General features: G+C 45.8%; 1 protein-coding gene across 1 annotated transcript in view; it reads left to right on the top strand.

Annotated features, from left to right (window-relative positions):
* Nucleotides 1–13,862, top strand: part of SEMA5A (semaphorin 5A) — a 569,574-nt gene that overhangs the window by 115,564 nt on the left and 440,148 nt on the right. Inside the window, exon 2 of the mRNA XM_055422270.2 lies at nucleotides 12,773–12,867. The gene's annotated coding sequence lies outside the window, so the exon portion shown is untranslated. The remainder of the gene's footprint in view (nucleotides 1–12,772; nucleotides 12,868–13,862) is intronic.

Here is a 13,862-nt window from a genome sequence, read left to right as displayed (position 1 = left end):
AAATGTTAGCCAGTAGGCACAGAATTCGCAAATGCAGAATCTGTAAATGTGGAATCTGTGAAGAAAGAGCAGAGCATTGACTCCATTTTCTTCTTCTTTCATGAGTATCAGTTACCATAGGAAAGAAGTAATGCTTGCATTTGTCCAACTCCATTTGTACTCTGAGTCTTATAGGTGTGAAGGAGGTGTTTAAGCTTCTCTCAGGAAGCAGGGTTTTCTGAGCATTACTGTGTCCTTGGCCGTGGCAACATCACTGGTGGAGAACTTCCCAGCATCTGAAGCAGCTCTCAGACATTCCTGTTTCCTGATGGAATTAGACCTCTCTGGAAGCTTTCCTGCCTGTCCTGACGCCTGTGTTTTTTTCTGAACTTGAGTGCTTCTGCTTTAACCTGGAGGACAACAGTGGTTTTAGAGCTTTTGTGATCAATAGCACCCTGAACTAACAAGCTGGGTGAGGTCACACTGGGCACGTCTCCCTAGCAAGTAACGACAAGGGTTAGTTTGCATCTCTAGTTTCTCTTTGTAAACTTGGCTTCGGGAGAGTTGCCGGGAAGGTAAAGGAAGTTTCCTTTGGTCTGGGTTAAGGGATGTGGGCTGATTTCTGGGAGCCCATTGTGATTCTTCGAACAGGACTCTGAAACTTCCTTCTGAAACACATTGCCCACCTCCATGCCCTGGTGGGAGCCATTGCGGTCCAGGCTGGAATAATCTGGGTGGGGGGATGTTCTTCTGCTTGTGGGATCATGTATCAGCACGTGGGACAGCTCGCTGGCTGAGATGCCACAGAGCTTTCTCCCTATGCACTGACATCTGTTGACAAGCCAAGGATGGTTCTGGAATTTCCGCCCAACATCTTGCTCTGGGAAGTGTGAGGCTCTTCCATCAGCTATGTGTCTATCCCAGCAAATTGAAACCGAGGAGGAGGGGACTCCCTCTGGTGATCTCAGCAGGAATGCAGAGGTCTTCTGAGCAGTGCCAATTCCCCAAGTGAACGTCCTTGAGGGAGGGATGCTCACTTCATTGTAGCTTCTCTGCCTGTCCTTTCTTTAAAGGTCCCTTGTAGCCATAAGGAGCATGTAGAGCCTGAAGGGCTGACAGATGTAAAAGATAGTGGTGGGAAAGGTGAAACGGGGTCAAGGGAAGCGTGTGTTTCTATTGACAGTTGATCCTTTGATGACAGACGGACTAGGTGTAGGAATGAAACCGTTCAGTTATTCAGATTTCTTCTATGATTATTTTCTTCCTTCTATGAGGACTTCCCTGGTGGCTCAGGGGTAAAGAATCCACCTGGAATGCAGGAGATCCAGGCTCAATCCCTGGGTCAGAAAGATCCCCTGGAGAAGGGCATGGCAACGTACCGCAGTATTATTGCCTGCAGAATCCCATGGACAGAAGCGGCTGGAGGGCTACAGTCCATGAGGTCACAAAGAGTCGGACACAATTGAATTACGATCACTTCTGCTTTCTTCTCACCATACAGTTCAGATAGAACTAACCTCGTTACTTGGTGTCCAAGTAACCAATCTTGTTGCTTGGTGTCCACACCTTGTCGGGTGCCTTGTTCTAGAAGCAGAGTTCCTGTCTGCCATTCTTAGCCAGGTTAAGACAACAATGATGGGATCGTTGACCTTTCCCAAGGTCCATAGTGGAGGGAAATCATGAGACCTGGGCCTTTCTCATCTCAGGATGGCTATGACCAACTTGCATCTGTTTAGCTTCTGTTGAAACACCCTGTGTCCCCCAGAATATGAAACTAAGAGAGTCCTAATGTGAAGAGGTTGAGGAGTTCATTGAGTCAGGCTGATAAAGACCGTGCTATTACATCAAGTTATGGTTTGAAAGATTTCTTAGGAGTCTTTGAGACAAGCAGCTATCACCAACATTTCAGGCCACTGTTCTGATTCACAGCTTCTTTTTAACAATATTTGGAAAGGGAGCTTGACTTGAGAAATTGTCAGCAATGCACAGCCTGCCCCATCTTCCCAGTGCTATCTGAAACACATGACAAAGTAAATGGCCAGCAGAGCAAGGTGTTTTGTTCTAAGAATAATAATGGGTGTTATCACCTCTCCCTGCAATGCTATCAGCTTTCCATGTGGTTGAGGGGTTCTGTTTACAGTTTAATTTCTCTGATGTTCACAGTGACGCCTTGATGGGACAGTCCTTAGTTAGACATAGTTCCTCTGATGAAACGTGTGAGGAGAGAGAGAGAGACAAATTTTGCACCAGCACTGTGCTGAGGTGCTGGCTGGCCGCTGGTCTGAGAGAAGGGATTTGATATGACAAGAATGTCTTATTTTAAAACTTGAGCATATAGTTTGGAAAAAAAAAAATCCCAAAGCAAAGACAGGTCTGTGTCCTGTTGTCACTTGATTTTATTTTCTGTGTCACTGTTTTGTCATCTTCACTGGAGTTATACAGACTTTTCTTTAAAGCTGGATTCAGTTGTTGGCTTATTACTCTCGTGGAATAGCATCACTTCCATAAGCCTGAAAAGTGATTGATGGGAACTGTAAGTATGAATGGAGTCAAAAAACACAACATTGAGATTAAAATGCACATTGTAAATTCAAGCATAAAATTTCCCTAAGAACAGATTGATTTTTCTGGTGCTAAATTGCCAAATATGCTTTTAAGTTTTCAACTGGGTAAACATGTCAAAATTTCATGTTCAAGGTGGCCAGAGCATGTCCATGTTTTTTAAAGATCAAACCAGTCAATCCTAAAGGAAATCAGTTCTGAATATTCATTGGAAGGTCTGATGCTGAAGCTGAAGCTCCAATACTTTGGCCACCTGATGCAAAGAGCTGACTCACTGGAAAAGACCCTGATGCTGGGAAAGATTGAGGGTAAGAGGAGAAGGGGGTGACAGAGGATGACATGGTTGAAAGGCATCGCTGACTTGATGGACATGAGTTTGAGCAAGCTCCAGGAGCTGGTGATGGACAGGGAAGCCTGGCGTGCTGCAGTCCATGGGGTCTCAAAGAGTCGGACACGACTGAGTGACTGAACTGAACCTGAACTGACATGGAAAACTGGAGGTTGAAAGAGAGCCACTTAAAACTTTCTTACTCTGCAAGGAGATCAAACCAGTCCATCCTAAAGGATATCAGTTCTGAATATTCATTGGAAGGTCTGATGCTGAAGCTGAAGCTCCAATACTTTGGCCACCTGATGCAAAAAGCTGACTCATTGGAAAAGACGCTAATACTGGGAAAGATTGAGGGTAAGAGGAGAAGGGGGCGACAGAGGATGAGATGATTGGTTGGAATCACTGACTCATTGGATATGAGTTTGGGCAGACTCCAGGAGATAGTGGAGGAGAGGGGAGCCTGCTGTGCTGCAGTCCATGGGGTCTCAAAGAGTTGGACATGACTTAGCCACTGAACAACAACACTCTGCAGTTAACTGAAGAGAAGGGGTAAAGTGTGAGCAGGCCAGCAGCTGAGGTTCAAGTACATTCAGGACAGTGCCTGGGTGAAGGGGCCTGAAGCTCTGATGAGAGAACTGAAGTCCAAGAACTTTGATCTTGTTTTAATTAATCGTTGAAGACTTGCTACATAGGAAACATTGCAGTTCAAATGAGCATCATTAGTTCAGAACTTGGAGTAATTTTTCCTTGGCAGTTCACCTGGTGGCTGTGGAAAATGGGTTAACTAAGGGGATTTTCAGTATGAACATTCCCATGTACAAAGATAATGTTTATATCATTTAAGGAAGGGCATTTTCCTGGCTGTCACTGATGGTCCCTTGTTCGACCTTGTTCTCTTGTCTGGCCTCTGTTCCTGTGAGCAGCTGTCCCTTCGGGGGGATATCTCTGAGCATCTAGAGAGATTTTGGGGGATGTGGAGGCAACTCCCCCAGGGAGTCTGCAGAAGGACCTTTGTGTATGTTTTAGTCGGCTTAACAGACAAGGACAGAGCGATTTTGGCTTCTTTGCCCTGAGAAGTCTGGAATAAAGACTGGATTTTACAACTGCATGAACAGGATGTAAAAACGGGGGACTCAGACCTGTATGAGTAGCATCAGAAGGCTGTCTCTGGAGGTGTGGAATCCTCTAAAGAAAGGTGGGAGGAGGAAGAGATGGGATCAGGGCATGCCTCAAGCCTCTGGTCCAGGAAGGCGTGACTCACTTCCCACGGGGCTTTCTCTCCCGCACAGTCACCACCCACCAGCTCCTAGCTGGGCACCTGCTGGGCACCTGCTGGGCACCCTGCAACAGACCTGGAAGAGAGCATCTCGGTCCCCCCAAAGTTTGGTTTGCTCTGTTTTTCTGGATGATTTTGACTGATATAAGATTGGATAATGTGATGTCAAGAGGGAACAGTGTCTCTAGAAGCTGACTTTAGGATTATGCCCTCTGGGTCCATGAGTCCATTATCATTTACACAAACTTGGAAGTAAAGTGAAGGAGACCTCATGGAATGTTTGCCTGGGCTCTGAGACTCTGAGTCGAATAGGATAGGATGATAGCCTTGATGGAGGGAGCAGACAAATCCCAGAGGGTGATATGAGATAACTGGAGGTAGGCACTCGGTGTCCTGGTCACAGAGGACAGGCGACTACATCCCATGGGGACACAGGGGACACATGTGGATTTCAGAGAGCCTGGTGGGATGCAGCAAGAGCTCTTAGAATGACTGGCTTGAGTGATGAGGTCATGCCAACAAGATAGAATCAGAAAGGGCGAGAAATACAGAGTGCTGGATTCAGATTTGTAAATATACTTCATAGGTACTGCAAGGAGAGGAGGTACTGTCTCAGCAGCCAGTAAAATCAAAAGAAAACAAGACAAAAGAAGCCAATGCCCATGGTCAGTTTCATACTTACCATCCAGTAGAGGAGGGGTTTGTCTTCTTGAGATTTCATGAAAAGGAAACCCAAACCCAGCCCATGGCGAGGACAGAGAACAGGGACAGGGGAGCAGTCACGGGGTGGTTTGTATGTGTCAGGCATGGCCTGGGTCATGCTCCCTGTGCTGGCAAAGCTTGTCAGTGGAAAATAACGGAACACAATTTTGTAAAATGCCGTTTGCCTTTTAAACTGGCCTTGTTTTCTTTATGCTTCGTCCAGCAGAGCAGGGCTTGTACTGAATGCAGTGGGGAGTGATAGATTGTGTCTTCTTTAATCATCAGTAACCTCAGAAATTTCCCGATTATTCAGCACCCCTCTCCCAGGTCTGATAGTCTGGTTCATGATGGTCAAGGATGAGGAAAGGGATACAGGTTGGGGGGGGGGGCTTAAGTCAAGATCCTGGGTTGACATTTTGAAGGGTGCCTATTGCAGAGAGAATGAAGGAAGCATCTTTGATTCATACAAAAAGGGTGTCTTTTTACAGCAGGTTTGCATCAGGACATGCCCGACCTTCTGGTTATGTTTAGCAAGTCCGATTTGATCAGATCTTGTCCTTGCTGGAGGCTGCAGGATGGGCAGAATGGCTTCATGACTAATCGAAGGCAGCTGACATGGTTGTTTTTAAATGTTAGTGAAACTGCGTTGGTTCTTCCTGGGGAGGAAGTTTCAGTACAGTTCGTGCTGAAATGGGTGACATGACTCATTGCCAAATGTAAAGAAAAGAAAATCTTTTTATTCTCCCACATGTGTACACACTCTAAACACAGCCGGGTTTACAGGAAGGTAAGACGCCATCTGGTTCAATGTGTAGTAGCCTATTTCTTATTTTTATCACTGATTTATATTGAGAGGATGACAAATAGAACAAAAGTAGGTTTTGGGTTATACAACACACCCAGGGATTCATATGGTGTTAAGCCTACTGTTATCTCAAAAGCAAGAAACAAATGCATCTCTGAGCAACTTGACCTGTTGCAGGAACAAAGAGACGAGTTATCTTCTTTTCTTAGTCTTGGAGCCCACCTTTGACAATGGAAGACCCAATAGGTCACTGGGACTGATTTCAACAGGTTTTAAATGCCCATTTATTCTTCATGGCTTTGGAGAAATGAAATGATTTCACTGCCTTTGCTGGGTTTAAGCCAAAAAACAAGAGCGTGGTTTCACTTTTAATTCAAAACACAATTTGGCCCAGATTGCTGTTATCTCATGTAAAACAGCAGCATTAAAGTCTGGACACATATTAATAAAATAAATGACGGTATTGAGAAGCTAGAACTGACACAGCCCAGCATGCATATTGAATTGGCTTGTGTGGGTTTGTCCTAATCTGATTGGGGCATCTTTCCATTTCTCTACTGAATTGGTGAGAGAGCATCCTTTGTAGCTAGAGACTTCTAAAAAGCTTCTATCTGTTCTTTTTTTCAGAAAATAGTTTTCTGAGTGATTTATCCCATTGCCATTTCACTAACAATTCACTGTGATTTTCAGTCTGCCCTCTTTCCAGGGACAAATACCGTCCTCTCCTTTATGCCCATGCTTGAGACCTTTGTCTGCCTTAGTTCAGCTTCATCCTGGGAAGGTTTTGGTGCCAGTCACGAGTTTAATCTGTGACAGACAGTGCCCTCTTCCTATGTAATGACCAAAGAGCTAGTTTAAGAACCCAAACCTGTCCTGTTTGGTTTAATGGGAAGTAACAGCAATAGTTAATTTTTTGGCCTTAAATCTTGATCTTAGACTTGAATCTCAAATTTCGATCTCGAGTTCGATCTTGAATCCCTTTTGTGTGGGCAAGTGACTGCTTACAGGGCAAGTCTTGTTGAATGTATTGTTCTGGATAAATAGGAATTGAGAGACCACATTTTTCAAAAAGCCTCAGACATCCTTCTCTTTCCAGGTCCTGAGATTCTAGTCTACAAAGGACAGATCAATTTAGCTGTCAAAATGAAAGCCGAGAGGCCAATTGCCCATGCAAATTAACCACTTGTGCAAGCACTTCAAAATTGCCTGCCTGAAAAGTGAGGCTGCCCTTTGAAAATTTGGCACATGGCGGCAGAAGGAAGAAAGTAGTCCCCATTCAGGGACATTGGTGTCCTTAGAGAGCTGATTTTAGAAATTGCTCATTTTGAGCAGTCGCTTAGTTTTGGGCAACATTTTTGCTTGAATAAGGATGTCATTTTTGCCCTCTCCCTCTCTTCCCATGTCTCCTGGAAGCTCAGAACACATCTCATCGTCTGGTGTAGAAACAGAGGCATAGGAAGTGTTTTTTATCCTGGCTTTGTTTCAGTTACTGAGGCAGTGTATTCGTTCCGGGGTCAGCAGTTCCTACCAGCTTTAAATACTCACCAAAGGATGATCTACCGGAAGCCAAAATGAAAAACAGTCAGGTTTCTTTTTTCCCAAATGTTGTTAGGATTAGTCAACGCTTTGAGAAATGAAATATCCAATTTCCGCCTTCCGTCTTCTGTAGGTCTCAGCTGTGTCTGATATTTGTAAACCATCGCATTTCACAATGACACTTGTCTGATGGAGGAGCCTCGCGGTGGATCTGGGTATGAAGGCTCCGACAGGAAGCTTATGTCTCTTTCTTGTGCATCTTCCTCCTTGGATGTCACTTTCAGAAGTGCCTGTTCTTCTCTTCCGGGAGGTAGGGTTTACCTCTGCTGGTCTCAGGGCTAGATGATTGTGTCATGAAACGACCAAGACGTGAGGTCCTGTGTTCCCACCTGAGGACCCACTGTCCTTGAGGCTTCAGCCATTGCTAGGGCTGAAGGTCTCCCGGTGTTCCTCCTCTGGCCCAAGGACAGCCAGAGATTTAAAGAGGCGGAATTGTGACAGTCTGTACTTTTCTAAATGTAGGTGAGATAATTATGAAAGCGACTTTTTTACTAAATGGTCTTGATCAAGAAGTGGCATTATTTGTACGAAAGCAAACTGGCTGGTTACTAAAGAAATCGTGTCTGATTTGGGGGAAGCAGAGGGTGGACTCCTTGAGGAGAGGCGCCTCCCACGTGCCGAGGGCGGCGCGTGTGTCCCTCTTCTGCACATCCTGCCCTCACCTTTGATGCAGCGAAGTGTCTGATTGGCCGTGCAGAGTGATGTGGGAAGTAAGGCAGAACGTGCTCCTCAGTCTCCCACCCGGCACCCATTCTCTGGTTTCCTGCCTTGTTTTCTTCCGCAAACTTGAACCCCGGGCCAGCTCCGCATCTGCGATCCTCGCTGCCCCCCGGTCCTGCTTTCCAATCTTAGCGGAGCTGCTTTCAACCCCCAGGCCGTGACTCGTTCATTCGCTAGTATTACCTCTGTGTCGTCCCGTTCCACAGTATTTGGTGAATTGTGTAGCAGGCAAAGCCTGAGTGAGCTCTTGAGGACAGAATCGGTTCTTGCTTTATCTGCTAACCACCCACCATGCAAGGCCAGCGGGGGCCGCTTTGTGTGGTGCTTCGGTGACCAACTGACTGATGATGGGAGGTCTCTCAGGGAAGCTGTGAAATTCTCGGAACTTGGGAGACCTGAGCCCACCCGCTTATGGGTTTTCTGAGCGTGCACCTCACGCTGTTTCTCTCCATGACTCTGCTAAACATCCTTATGATCTCAGGTGGTCTTGCCATTGGCACCTTATTTCCTGTGATTTTACTGCGGTGCTGTTTCTAAATGGAGCTCTTTAGATCGGCCTGAAATGTTAATTTCTCTCTCCTATCTTTAGGATACAAAACTGCTGCTCGGCTGACCTTTTGTTTCTAGGAAAATATTTCAATCCACCATTTTTCCTTCCTCTAAGGCATGTGGGGAAGTTTGCATATTTTAGCAGAAAATCGTGTTCTCAAGGGTGTGCTCCTATATGCTCAGATGCTCAGTCGTGTCCGACTCTTTGCAACCCAATGGACTGTACCCCACCAGACTCCTCTGCCCATGGAATTTTCCAGGCAAGAACACTGGAGTGGGTTGCCATTTCCTCCTCTAGGGGGGTCTTCCAGGTCCAGGAATTGAACCCGCATCTCTGGCATCTCCTCCGTTGACAAGTGGATTCTTTACCACTGAGCGGCCTGGGAGGCTTCTGATGGATACTTAGTGCCAATTGGTGTTTAAATTTTGCATATGTATTTTAATTTAGAGATCATTTTATGAACTTGTGAAGGTGGCTACAGGTACCACTTCTAGGAAAGGTTTCTTGTCTGTGAATCACAGAGTATGACAGGGGTCGCCCTGCACGTGTGTTCACAGTGGCAGTTCTTTTTCCATGGCGTGGCCCTAAGTGAGAATCGTGAGACAGAGCACTTAGGAGCTGTTTCTGCTCCAGTTGATTTTCAGCTAAAGGAAAATATGGAATTGAGTCAAATGGAGACATTTGTATTTTAGTAAAACAGAAGCAATTTCTTATTTAATGAGTAGTTATAATAAATAGCCACTTAAAAATGCTCCGACTTCAGTCTGAGATGACCCTCTGAGACTTTGTAGCTTCCTTACCTTTGGAATTTTTTTCTCAGTTTTCTGGAAAATATGTCAGTGAGTTGGTTTATACATCAGCTAATCTATGACCTCGCTGGGGGAGGATGAGAGAGCCCAGCATCCAGGCCCAAATGGGCTGATATCTGTGATGTTAGTTTAGCCTATTCAAGGTCACTGCTTTGTTGCTGCGGTTTCCAAGCCTGTGCCTACACTGCTCGGCACACATGGGTGTCCTGTGGAATGGTATATATTCCTTTAGAGCAGCAGCCTTCAACCTGTTCGTCACCAAGGACTGGTTTCATGTAAGACAGTTTTCATGGACCGGGGGTGGAGGAGGATGGTTTTGGGATGATTCAAGCATAGTCGAGTTCGTGCTTCTACGAGAATCTAATGCCGCTGCTGATCTGACAGGAGGCAGAACTCAGACGGTAACGCAGGTGATGGAGGGCTGCTGTAAATACAGATGGAGCTTCACGCACTCACCTGCCACTCCCTCCTGTCCCGCAGCCTGGTTCTTCACAGGCTATGGAACAATACTGGTCCGTGGCACAGGGGTTGAGGACTTCTTCTTTAGAGGGTGGCACACCTATCCAGGCAAGGATCCTCCAGAGTAGGAGGTCCTGATGGTGTCTGTGTGGCTATCATGGGCTAGGGTGGTAAAATGTCTTTTTCACTGTTGATGTAACTGCTGCTGCTGCTGCTAAGTCGCTTCAGTCGTGTCCGACTCTGTGCGACCCCATAGACGGCAGCCCACCAGGCTCCCATGTCCCTGGCATTCTCCAGGCAAAAACACTGGAGTGGGTTGCTATTTCCTTCTCCAATGCATGAAAGTGAAAAGTGAAAGTGAAGTCGCTCAGTTGTGTCTGACTCTTCGAGACCCCATGGACTGCAGCCTATCAGGCTCCTCTGTCCATGGGATTTTCCAGGCAAGAGTACTGGAGTGGGTTGCCATTGCCTTCTCCAAGCATAGTTAAAACCTTTCAGGGTGTGTGCCCCAAATCCTGCTGTTGGAACTAGTTACTTGTTTAGATTTCAGATTCTCAAGGGTGTTCTGTTGTCCCCCAAGGCTGTGTGAACTCTGTCTGGGCATTCTGTCCCTAGAGTGTTGCCTTTGCACAAGGAAGGGCCTCACTTTTAGGTCTGAGGTTGAGCCTGCACATCTGCCTGTCCAGGATGCAGGTTGTCCCCGCCTGGATTCAGGAGGAAAGTTCATCTCCTGCAGTATTTGTTGTGTGGTCGTGTCAACAATTCTGGATTCTTTCAATGTCCTATTTGGCCTCCATCACTTTTGCCTTTTGAGAGGATAGCCATTCTCTGTAGGTGTGACTCTTGGATGTCTTAGCTGAGGGGCTGCTGCTGCTGCTGCTAAGTCACTTCAGTCGTGTCCGACTCTGTGCGACCCCATAGACGGAAGCCCACCAGGCTCCCCCGTCCCTGGGATTCTCCAGGCAAGAACACTGGAGTGGGTTGCCATCTCCTTCTCCAATGTGTGAAAGTGAAAAGTGAGCACTGAGGGAGAATGGGAGAACTCAGCCTTCAGACCTAATTATCACCCTCTCATTTTTAACTTAATTCTGACACATGGGAATCTTTAAGAATTGCTGGACATTCATGGCAGTAACCGGTGGGCCTATCCAACATTATCAGTTAAATTTTGATTAAGAGATAACCAAATAGGAAGAAATTTTAGTACTAATTGTAAAATAGATCAAGAGAGGCAGTTACTGTATTCAAGTTGTTTAGTCAAGAAGTCCCAGCTAACATATTTGTTGCCCCACCCAAAGGCGATATTACTGGTGTTGTGAGAAAGGAATTGGCCGCTCCTAGGAATTTTTCCTGGGCCGAGTATGCCTTCTTACCTTGGGGAGAGCTCCCTTCCTCCTTTTTTGGCCTCGAAGATTTACATCTGCACCTCCTCCTTTCCAAAGGATGAAGTCACAGACTTTCAGAGACTCAGCTGGGACCTCACGGGACCAGCGATGCCGCAGTGTGGACTGCACCTGGGCTGTGGGCGCCTTCCCTGGCACTTCTGAATATTTTCCTTTGGACTGCCCCCTCCCTTCCCATGAAGATGCCTAATGGAGGCGAGAGCCTCAAGGAGAGATGCTGTCACCCAGTCATCCTCTGGTTCAGAGGAACCTCAGGACTTTCAAATGGCATTTCAACAGATAGAAAATTATATGAATTTCCAGGTGCTGTAATCCAGTTGTCCTACTGCAGGCAGATGGCCTTTAGATAATCACTAAGTAGACGGTATGGGAATCATTGCATAGGGGGACAGCCAGAATGTTTCAGGATGTTCTGGAAGCTTCTTCTCCCCCTTTTGTGGTCATCATTCTCAGCTGCTGCCCAAGTGTTCATGCTGGGATAGGCATGTTCAGTCACTCAGTCATGTCTGACTCCTTGCCACCCCGTGGACTGTAGCTCACCAGCCTCCTCTGTTTATGGAAGTTTTCATTCAAGAATACAGGAATGGGTTACTATTTGCTACTCCAGGGGGTCTTCCTGACCCAGGAATTGAACCTGCGTCTTTTGTGTCTCCTGCATTGGCAGGCAGATTCTTTACCACTTTGCCACCTGGGAAGAAGCCTTGGGATAGGCGACCTCAGTGTGTTTGAGGTTTATGGCAGCCAGAAGCTATGGACTGCCGTGAGCAGAAAGAAACAACAGCCAGGACAACAGGGCAAGCATGGGCCCCAAACTGTAGTAGTTGAAGCAGTAGACGGCCGGCCTTACCTAGTAATGGAGGAATTTCTTTTTTGAGTAAGAAATGGAAAGTAACTCACTTCTTTAGTTTCTCTCACACACGGTTCTGGGGAAGCGCGTGCTTTGCAATCATCTTTCATCACATTATGTATTAAGCTTTCAGGATTTTATTTACTTGTTGCATTGAATGAGCAGATTGGATAATTTTGTTTTAGTAATGTGAACTGTTTTTATGGTTTATGATTTCCTTTTAAAAAAAGCTTCATATTTTGCATCAAATAAATTAATATGTAAATAAAAACACAAGTTCTGAATCTAGTATAGTTTATTGTATACCTTCTGACTTCATCTCCTATTTGTGAAATGCATTACTTAAAGTACTATGTATTTCCAAAAACGGAATGAAAGACCCATCATAAAATGGGTAAATTCACACAATTGGAATTTGGTGCTCAAACTGCTTAAAGCCATTTAAATAGGTGTGTGATGGTCCTTTTGGTTGTTTTATGAGATTTGTTTTCCAGTATTAACGATATTTGAGTTTTCTTTTCTCCTTTTCTGAGGAAAGGAGCCCATTGGAATGGGATGGAAGGCTAGGGCTGTCACGTGATTTCCAAGTTGCTCTGTGCTAAACCGTACATTGTCAATGCAGCTGGTTGTGCAGGGGCTTCATGGAACTTTCTAGAATCGATCAGCAATGACCATGGCCTCTTTTCAAATGGGTTAATATACTCTCTGTTTTCCCACCTTTTCTTTGTTGAAGCATTGGCGTGTGAGAGGTGGGCTGAACCATCCGAGTGGCTGTGGATCCTTCGTGTGATACATGGTCGAGGACACTCTCCGCCCCTTTCCTCCTTGGTAAGTCGGACACTCAGATGGGAGATGAAGAAGCCAGCAATCTCATAGGTTGAGGTACCATGATGGTTGTGAGCATCACTTATCTCAGCTGTCCGCAAAGGCAGTGAAAGAATGAGCAAGCTTCCAGAGAGAAGCTGAAAGCACGGAGAAGTGAAGTGACGGGCTCAAGATCTCACCAGTGATCAGAGGCAGGGCCGGGATGTGAACCCATGTTCTTAACCCTAATCCAGTAAGGCCTCTTAGCACTGAGCATGCCTCCTGAGAATAAGGACAGACACAATTTTATTCTGTTCTGTAGAATAAATTAGATCCTCAAACCTCACGTTAAATAATAAGAAATCAATTGTTTGAACAGCAGACTATATCAGGAGATAATAAACTTTTTTCTGAAACGGGTGAGATAGGAAACATTTCGGGATTCGTTGGCCATGTTATCTCTATCATGTCATCATCATCATTATCTTGTACCAGCTCATCTCTGTGTTGTGGCCTAAAGCAGCCATGGATGATTTATATAAATTTACAAATACAAGTCAAGCTGAGCTGGACTTGTCCCACAAGACTGCAGTTTATCGAACCGTGATCTACACGCAGTGCTCCAGGATCCCAGTGTAGAGAGTGAGAACATTTTAGTGGCCAGTAGGCATGAGTCCCTTTTTATCTTGGATGCTCAGAATTTAATCATAAGCCACTTTGAACAAAGTCTGCTGTAACTGCGAAAACCTACTCCTTGGCGTGGCTGCATTTGGTGTTCAGTGCGTGTCAGTCAGTATGTCCCGAGTGTATTAGTCGGACTCCAAACACCGAGACTACAGCTCTGCTCCAGCAGGGCCTGACCAAGACGATGTTGGTAATCTAGAATGTCTAGCTCATTTACCGAATAAGTTCAGACAGCATTTCCCTTTTTTGGTCTCCATATAATTTCTAAATGGGACATTTTTCTTTGGTAGCCGTATAGCTGCTGCTGGGCTTCCCAGGTGGCTCAGTGGTAAGGA

This window comes from Moschus berezovskii, chromosome 18 (assembly GCF_049115385.1).
Source record: "Moschus berezovskii isolate FMDL1 chromosome 18, NW_MosBer_1.0, whole genome shotgun sequence".
NCBI lineage: Eukaryota > Metazoa > Chordata > Mammalia > Artiodactyla > Moschidae > Moschus > Moschus berezovskii.
The sequence above is the reverse complement of the archived record's forward strand: the minus strand, read 5'-3'. Positions and strand labels throughout refer to the sequence as shown.